Below are 9,900 nucleotides of genomic sequence, written 5' to 3'. Positions count from 1 at the left end.
GACAGCCACACCCCCCTGACCCCGATTTTCTGGCAGCAGCACTGGGGAATTAAATCTGTTGGTGGCCAAAGGGCTCCTTTCTATCTGTGCCACCAGGGGGAGGGGATGCTTCTGGGGACAGATGGGTGTTTCCGGTCCAAAATAGCCCAAACTGGGAGCGCTTGGGGTACCCAAGCTGAGGCTCGGCTCTGCAACAGCCCTACCACGGATTTCTACTCTGTGTCCTTCCCTGTGCTGTCCCAAAGCTTTTCCAGCAACGGTCACAGACTGCTCAGGGCTGCGAGGGACCTCAAAGATCATTGAGTCCCACCCCCTGCCATGGGCAGGGACACCTCTCACCAGCTCTCTACCACGTCCTCTCCCAGCCTGGATTGACAGTGAGGATTTCCCCGACCCAAGGCCAGGACCCTGCACTTGTCCTTGTGGAACTTCATGAGGTTCCCCTGGGCCCACTTCTCCAGGTCCCTCCGCATGGCATCCCGTCCTTCCAGCGTGATAACCTCATGTTCCACAGGAGAGGATTGGGGTGGGAGGGGGGAATGGGGAAGGCAGAATTTCTCTCGTGGGAAGCCGCGTGGGGGTGGGGAAGGTGCTCTTCAGGAGTGAGAGGCTGCTCTGATGCTGCCTCCATGGAACAAAGCTATGAAAAAGAAAAGAGAAAGGCATTTGGGGGAGCTGGAAAGGACAGGCTGCCCACGGCATCTCCCGGGGGGCAGAAACTTTGAGGGCATCTCCTTGGGAGCTGGGTACAGGGGCTGCCAGCCAAAAATCACAACAGGCACAGGACTCCGAGTTGAGGGTGATACCTTGAAAAGCAGGAATCTAAACTCCCCAGCCTTGGTGGCTGTTCAGCAGGTATTGTTTATGGCGGTGCTGGGCACACAGGGGATCACATGTGTTTTCCTGCTTCACTGAGTCCTCCCCTGCAGCCTTGTCCAGCCTTGGCTGCTCCTCTCCAAGACACCGGGGACACAGCCTGGGCTTCAGCAGACTCATCTGGCCAAGCACCTTCTTCCTATTGGTTGGAGGGAGGGATCCCCAAGTGGGATCACACTGCAGGCTCCCCTTATAGCCCCTTGCCACAGGACCAGAGACGCCTGTAGCTCCTTGTAGCACTCTCGCTCCATGCTGCACAGAGTGTGGATGACCTCGAGGACCAGCTACTCCTTGTCCATGTCCATGGCTGGGTGTCTGCTAGGAGAAGGCTCCATGTCCGTGCTGCTCATGGCCTGTCCCAGACCTGTCCATGGCCCTGCTCTTGGTCAGTCTCCAGTGGCAGATCCAGTGGGAAGTCTTGGTGAAGTGCTGACCCTGGCTCTGTCCCCAGTCCCTCAGGATCTTGATGGGTCTGGAGGGCTGGCAATGGCTTGAGAGCTTCCAGCTCCTCCATGGCACCGGGCCAGGGCTCGGGGAAGGAGTAGCGGGCCTTGGTGAAAGCCCATCTGAGAGAGATGTGAAGAGAGAGACAGCGGCATCCCGACCGCTGTGGAGGGAACACGGTGCTGGGGTGTGAGACTCATCTAGAGGTCAGCCTTGCTTCAGGGCCTCTGGGTCGAGCCTCAGGGCTTCAGGGCCTATCTCCACTGCAGCCCCTGAGACGCTGCTCAGCATGAGGGGGCCTGGGTGAGGGTCCCCTGTGGGTGCTGCTGGCCCCATTCCGAGCCCACCCACACCCCCAGGCACCAGCAAACCCACTGGGATACCAGCCACCTCCACCCCACTTTTGGGGGTGCCAGCGGTGCCTGGGGCCAGCTTGTGCTCGCAGGAGTCGGGCACTAAGGGGCTCGCAACCCAACCAGGGGAGGGAAAGGTTGGGGGCCACAGGCAAGCCACAGGCAGGCCCACCAACCTCCAGGCATGGATCTACAAGGACCCACCCAACCTGGCCTTGAACACTTCCAGGGATGGGGCACCCACCACCTCTCTGGGCTGCCTGTTCCAGCCCCTCACCACTTTCTCTGTAAAAAACTTCCCCCTAATATCCAACCCAACCCTTCCCTTCTTCAGCTTCACTCCATCCCCCTTGGCCTGATGGTGAGATGTGCAAGGGAGAGAAAGAGGAGGACCCAAGCTGTAACTGTCTGTTGTTGAGGAGCAAGACCTTAGAGTTAGAAATGTGATGCTCAGGAGTTACCAACGTGCAAACTGCACTGTAGAATTTACTGGGAAGGGACCGTAGATGGTAGTCTCTGTAGATCTCTCTTTTCAGCACTCTTCAGTGCTGGTCTCAGGGTTTAGAAAAGCTGGAAGAGATAAAGAAGTGTGAAAGCATGAGGAGAGGTCTTGAGAACCTTTCCCTTAACCGAGTTTGTAGCTGGTGAAGAGGTGAGGGCCTGTGTTAGGTTTTTAAACTCCTGAGTGATCTGCAGAAGGTGAAGAGGAAAAGATTTGCTGTTCCTTTCAGGTAGAATGTGTCATCTAATACATTTACAGGTGTCACTGGAGAATTATGATCTAGTTGCAATCACGGAAACATGGTGGGATGATTCCCACAGTTGGAATACCCCCGTAGAAGGGTATCGCCTTTTTAGAAGGGATAGGCTAGGAAGGAAGGGTGGTAGGGTTGCCCTCTATGTTAAAAAGTGGATAGACTGTGAGGAGCTCTCTCTGGAAGGTGGCCAGGAGCAGGTTGAAAGCCTGTGGGTCAGGATTAGGGATGGGGCTAATAAAGAGCAGCTGGTGATAGGGGTCTACTACAGGCCACCTGATCAAGGAGAGACTACCGATGAGGCTTTCTTCCTTCATCTGCAGGAGGCATCACGGTCACAGGCACTCATCCTGATGGGGGACTTTAACCACCCGGATATCTGCTGGGAAAACCACATGGCGAGCTGCAAGAGGTCCAGGAGACTCCTGGAGTGTGTAGATGATAACTTTCTGGTTCAAATAGTGGATAGACTGACCAGAGGCGATGCACTGCTGGACCTGGTGCTCACCAATGTGGGGGAGATCATTAAAGGTCTTAAGGTTGGAGACAGCCTGGGCTGCAGTGACCATGCCCTAGTTGAGTTTGTAATCTCAAGGAATGTGGGCCTGGCGAAAAGTGGGACCAGGACACTGAACTTTAAGAGAGCAAACTTTAGGCTGTTTAAGGACTTGTTGGCCAAGATCTCCTGGGAGGTGGTCCTTAGAGACAGAAATGTTGAGGACAGCTGGCTATTCTTTAAGGATGCCTTTCTGAGAGCTAAAAGACTCTCTATCCCCCTGAATAAGAAAGCGGGCAAGAGGGGCAGGAGGCCAGCATGGCTAAGCAAGGACCTGCTGGTCAAACTGAGGGAAAAGAAAGGCAAATACAAGCTCTGGAAGCAAGGGTGTGTAGCCTGGAAAGAATACAGGGATGCTGTTCGGACTTGCAGAGATGGGATCAGGAAAGCCAAGGCGCAGATGGAACTGAACTTGGCAAGGGATGTTAAAAATCACAAGAAGGGATTTTACAGGTACATTGGCCAGAAGAGACAGGCCAAAGAGAACGTACCCCCCTTGGTAAATGAGAAAGGAGAATTGGCTGCGACTGATGAGGAGAAGGCTGAAGTACTGAATGAGTTCTTTGCCTCGGTTTTCTCTGGCAGCCAGGATTCTCATAATTCTCAAATCCCAGAACCTTGCATCCCTAAAACTCAAGGTGGGAAATGGGGGAGTAAATCCCCCCCCACTGTAAGAGCAGAGCAAGTCCGAGACCGCCTCATGAGACTGAATGTCTACAAGTCTCTGGGGCCGGATGACATGCATCCCAGGGTCCTGAAGGAGCTGGCTGATGTGGTTGCCGAGCCGCTCTCCATCATATTTGAAAAGTCGTGGCTGTCAGGAGAGGTCCCTGGGGATTGGAAAAAAGGTCATGTCACTCCCATTTATAAAAAAGGGAACAAGGAAGACCCAGGGAATTACAGGCCGGTGAGCCTCACCTCTGTGCCTGGGAAGATCATGGAACAGATCCTCCTGGACGACATGTTGGAGCACATGAGGGAAGAGCATGTGATCCGGGACAGCCAGCACGGCTTCACCAAGGGAAGGTCGTGCCTCACCAATCTGGTGACTTTCTATGATGGAGTGACAGCATCGGTAGATAGAGGGAAGGCGACCGATGTCATCTACTTGGACTTGTGCAAGGCCTTTGACACAGTCCCCCACCACATCCTTGTCTCTGAATTGGAGAGAAGTGGATTTGATGGGTGGACCGTCCACTGGATAAGAAACTGGTTAACAGACCGTAGCCAAAGGGTGGTGGTCAATGGGTCTATGTCCAGGTGGAGGCTGGTGACAAGCGGGGTCCCCTAAGGGTCTGTCTTGGGACCGGTGATCTTTAACATCTTTATCAATGACATGGATGATGGAATTGAGTGCACCCTCAGCAAGTTTGCGGATGACACCAAGCTGAGTGGTGTGGTCGACACCCCAGAAGGAAAGGAAGCCATGCAGAGGGATCTTGACAGGCTGGAAAGATGGGCCCGAGGGAACCTAATGAGGTTCAACACTGCCAAGTGTCAGGTGTTGCACTTGGGCCGGAAGAATCCCAGACACAGATACAGACTGGGAGAAGAGCTTCTTGAGAGTAGCCCTGCTGAGAAGGACTTGGGGATTGTGGTGGATGAGAAGCTTGACATGAGCCAGCTGTGTGCTCTTGCAGCTCGTAGGGCCAATGGTATCCTGGGCTCCATCAGAAGAGGAGTGGCCAGCAGGGACAGGGAGGTGATTGTCCCTCTCTACTCTGCCCTCGTGAGGCCCCACGTGGAGTCCTGTGTCCAGATCTGGGGCCCTCAATACAAGAAGGATGTGGAACTGTTGGAGAGGGTTCAGAGGAGGGCCACAAGGATGATTAGAGGGCTGGAGCACCTGCCCTACAAAGAGAGGCTGAGGGAACTGGGCTTGTTCAGCCTGGAGAAGAGAAGGCTGCGGGGGGACCTCATTGCAGCCTTCCAGTACGTGAAGGGAGCTTATAGGCAGGAGGGGATTCGACTTTTTAAAAGAGCAGATAATGGCAGGACAAGGGGGAATGGACTAAAGCTTAAGGAGGGAAGGTTTAGATTAGATATTAGGGGGAAGTTTTTTACAGAAAGAGTGGTGAGGTGCTGGAACAGGCTGCCCAGAGAGGGGGTGGATTCCCGGTCCCTGGAGGTGTTCAAGGCCAGGTTGGATGGGGCCCTGGGCAGCCTTGTGTAGCTCCAGGCCTGGAGGTTGGTGTCCCTGCCTGTGGCAGGGGGGTTGGAGCTCTCTGATCCTTGGGGTCCCTTCCAACCCAGACCATTCTATGATTCTATGATTCTATGACACGTCCACAAGAAATGCCTTGGGAAGTCCGAATGGCAAGAACTTGAAGGTGTAGAAAGCTCTTGTGGATTTTAAAGATTGTTAGACCATTTAGTAGATGAAAAGACACCGGAGGCTATTAAAGGCCTCTTGGTCAGCAGGCGCCTGAGCCTGCAGGCTATCAAAGCTGGGAGAGTATCTGTCAGGCGTTGCCGTACGTGTTTGCATTTTTCTTCTCACCCATCCTCCACTGATCTCTGAGGACAGGTCGCTAGGTGGGAAAATCCTGCTGGAGCAACGGTCTTACATTTGCCATGAAGGAATTAAGGTGTTTTGATTTCCACCCTTGCTTTTGTTACCCCGATTCTCGGCTCGTTTGGGTCCGTGGGGCTTGCAAAAGAAATGGAGTGAATCTTCTGGAACACTGAAGCTGGCCACTGGGAGCCACCCCAGTTCTCAGTGCTGAATGAACTGGGGCTGTTCAGCCTGGAGAAAAGAAGCCTGAGAGGGGATCTGATCAATGGTTATCAGTATCTGAAGGGTGGGATGCAGGGGGACATGGCCAGCCTCTTCTCAGTGTCTGTGGGGACAGGACAAGGGGCGATGGCCTCAAGTTGGAGCACAGGAAGTTCTACACCAATCTGGGATAGAGCTTCTTCCCGGTGAGGGTGAGGGAGCCCCGGGACAGGCTGCCCAGGGGGGTGTGGAGTCTCCTTCTCTGGAGATATTCCAGCCCTGTCTGGACGCCGACCTGTGCGACCTGTCCTAGGGAGCTGCTTTGGCAGGGGGGTTGGACCCGATGGGCTCTGGAGGTCTCTTCCAACCCCTACGGTTCTGTGAGTCTGTGATTCTGTGGCAGGAATTGTCCTGAGAACTGTCCTATTACACCATCCCATCCATGGAGGAGCAGGAGACATTTACCAATGGCAGAAACTAATGTGTTGTGATGGACTTCACAATAGGTCCTGAAGTGTGGGACACAGGGGGACCTGCAGCTTCTTACTTCCTTCAAGTTGAAGCAGGGATTTCAGAGCTTTGCAACCCAAGTCTGAGCACGCAGAACTCAGTAGGATTGCAAACAGTGCCCTGGCATCACCAACAGCTTGCATCTGAGGCTCATCATCTTTGGGATTGGTAGCTCGCACAGCCTGTGGTATGGGATGACTTGAGAAGCTTGAGAAGAACACCGGTGCCTGTAGCTTTTTAAGACACTTTCTGTCCTTAAATGTGAAAATTGGGATGTGCAGACTTGGTGGGGCATGGGCACAGGACCCATCATCGCTGCTTCTGATTCGGCTGCTGCCTCTGCTGGAGCTGGCTGAGCTCTAGCAAAGGACCTTCAGCACAAACTGACTTATTCCCTGCTTTTATTTAGGAAAGAAAAATCATCTGGTGCACACTGGGTTTAAAGAGCCTTTTCTAAACCTGCTATATAGCTGAGGGCACACTTGGCGTTTGTGTTGGCAGTGTGAAGCAAGAACAAAAACCATCGGTCTGTGCCAAAGAACTGGGTATAACAAAGCTGGTAACACGCCTTCTGCACTCTGGCACCAGTAAGGTCATCACTAGTGTGCTGTTCTGGAGATGTGACAGAGCTAGGTGGCAAGGTGGGGAAAGGAGGAGGAGGACTATAGCGGGAACGCAGGCCTTTTCATGGACAAGTTGTGATGCTTTGGCTTGTTTTGCAGGCTACAGGTCGATTTACTTTGAAGAAGAAGTAGATCTAACTCAAATCTGGAGGACATTGGAGATATCTGTAGGAAAGAAGTGATTGTTTACCCCGATGGTGAAAGAAAACCACCTGTTGGTGAAGGTTTCAATAGGTCATGGTTAAATCTGCGCTGTGTGGGGACGGCGGCGAGTGAGGATGGGCTTTACAGTCCTGGCTGTCTGCGGTGGGAGAGGGGACAGCTACCCAAACCCAAACCTGAGGGTTACACAGTTAACCTTGCAGGTTTCTGAGCCTGGAACTGGGTTTAGACGCTGGTTTGAGCCACGTGTTCAGCTCCCAGCTCCTGCATGGAGCAGCTTTGCCTCAAAGCCCTGTCATCTCGTATGCTTTTGTCTGTCGTTAGCAGGTGAGCTGAAGTTACCTTAGATGGAGCCTGGCCTACAGATGAGACATCTCGTTGCCTGATAAAAAGCCCTGAGCGACTGGCAGAGATGAATTATGAAGGCAGACTGGAGACTGTAGGAGCACAGGAAGTTCTGCACCAATCTGGGGAAGAGCTTCTTCCTGGTGAGGGTGAGGGAGCCCTGGGACAGGCTGCCCAGGGGGGTGTGGAGTCTCCTTCTCTGGAGATATTCCAGCCCCGTCTGGACGCCGACCTGTGCGACCTGTCCTAGGGAGCTGCTTTGGCAGGGGGCTTGGACCCCATGAGCTCTGGAGGTCCCTTCCAACCCCTACAGTTCTGTGAGTCTGTATCTCGGAAGCAGGGTGCTTGGTCCAAGGAATAAGCACCCAGAGGTGGGATCTTGGGTGTTCAAGGTAACGATTTTGTTCTGGTTGTGGGGTGTCAGGAGCAATCTGAAGTTTCCCTCTCCTGAAACGTTTCTTGCAAGGCGTGATGTGCTTGCTCTTCTCCTTACGCAGGTGGGACACATTTCCAAGTATGGCTGACAGGAGTGGCATGAGGAAGAGCCTTGGAGTGCCACCAGATTTATCCAATCAGAGTTCTGCTTGCCTCTGAGGGCACCAATGAGGGCTCAGCACCAATGAGGGCTCAGCATGCCCCTGATGCCACAAAAGGGGGGTGTGGCTGCCGGGCAGGTGTCAGGGGGCGCAGGGCAGTTGGCACTGGACACTGTCGTCTGTCAGCGTCACTGCAGACTGCAGCCTCAGCCATTGCTTGTCAGTGTCTTGGTTGGCAGATAACTGGAGATCTTGGAACTCATTGGTGACCGGAGGGACACAGCTGTAGCTCAGCCCAAGCCATGGGTTGCTTCGGCGCCCTGGCTGTGGGTGATCTGATGCCATTCATTATGCTGGCGATGTATCTCCGGTTCATCTCCACCTTTCAACGGGACAGGAAGCGCCGGGTAGGAGAACGTTGCAGCGCACTGAGCCGTGCCGAGTCCTGACATGGGGTGGTGTCGGGGGGTGTGGGTGGCTGGGAGCTGCTCCCATTTCACCAACGTTCTGGGGGTCTTGCTGTGGAGACCGGCGATGAGCAACAAGCAATTCGATATGAATTTTAGGTGAAGCCATTTATTGGGTGACATCACACGTATTCTATGCATTTCTTAGGGCAAAGGTTCTTGCTCCGCAGAACACTGTGCCACACCATGTCATGACATGCAGTAGTGTGGAGCATGGGGGAGTCCTGTAGCATAGGGCTGGGGGCTGCTCCACACTCACCCACGTTCTGGGGGTTTTTGCAGAAGAGGTGGAGGAGGAGGTTTGGGAAGACCAGGTCGAGAGTGTCTTCAGAGAAGCCAAGCTGTGAGTGGCCCCAGCATCGAGCGCCCTGGAAAGGGCTGACACCCCACAGCAGCCCTGACACGGGGCTGTGCTGGGGGCTGCCAGCCGCTCACTTGGTCTCGTCCCTCATCAGGTTCTTCCCAAGCAACTGGAAATCCAAAGAAGCCTGCGTCACCCCAGGCCATGTGAGTGCTCAGCTCCTGCCCCAGACTCTCCACCTGTGCCCTGCGCGTTTCGGGCATCCCCGCCTGCCTGCCGGCCAAGGAGGGGCTGCTGCCCGGGGGTCCCAGAGGAGGGCCCAGGCTGCAAATGGTCCCTTCTCTCTCCTCCTCTGCAGGGAGATCGAGGACACAAAGAGCGTGAACAGCCTGTCCCCGCGTGCTCGCCTGGGCTCCCCGGGATCTCTCTCGAGACACCTATCGGCATCTCTCCACTCCTTCCCCGAGTCCAGTGCTGGTACGATGGTGGAGCTGGAAGCTCTGAACCGATCCCCAGCCCTCCAGACCCCTGAAACTGCTGAGGGGCTGGTGACAGAGCCAGGGCCAGTCCTTAACCAAGACCTCCCTCTAGAGCGGCCATTGGAGACGTACCAAGAGCAGTCACCTGGACTGCTCAGAGACACGGCGCAGAGCCCCAAGGAAGTGCAGCCTTCCCCCACCAGACCCAAGGTAGGTGACCCTTGCTCTGCACCACACTGTGCCACAACATGTCATGACATAGAGTGGTGTGGGGGGAGCATGTGGGTCTGTAGCATAGCGCTGGCAGCTGCTCCACACTCACCCACGTTCTGGGGGTTTTTGCAGAAGTGGTGGACGAAGATATTTGGGAAGAGCAAGGCCAGGGTCCATGAGGAGCAGCCGAGCAGTGAGTGGCCCCAGCACCAAGCACGCCGTAAAGGGGCGATACCCCATGGCAGCGCAGACACGCGTCTGTGCTGGGGGCTGCCAGCCTCTGACTCATGTCTCGTCCCTCATCAGGTTCTTCCCAAGCAAACGGAGGTGCAGAGAAGCCTCTCTCACCCCAGGACATGTGGTGAGTGCTGGGGAGACTCCCAGCTCCTGCCCCAGACTCTCCACCTGTGCCCTGCCCATTTCAGATATCCCTGCCTACCTGCTGGCCAAGGAGGGGCTGCTGCCCAGGGGTCCCACCAGAGGGTCTAAGCTGAAACTGAGTCTCTTCTCTCTCCTCGTCTGCAGGGAGAACGAGGACACAAAGAGCCGGAACAGCCTGTCACC

Source organism: Gallinula chloropus, assembly GCF_964237585.1.
Source record: "Gallinula chloropus genome assembly, chromosome: 1".
Taxonomy (NCBI): domain Eukaryota; kingdom Metazoa; phylum Chordata; class Aves; order Gruiformes; family Rallidae; genus Gallinula; species Gallinula chloropus.
The sequence above is the reverse complement of the archived record's forward strand: the minus strand, read 5'-3'. Positions refer to the sequence as shown.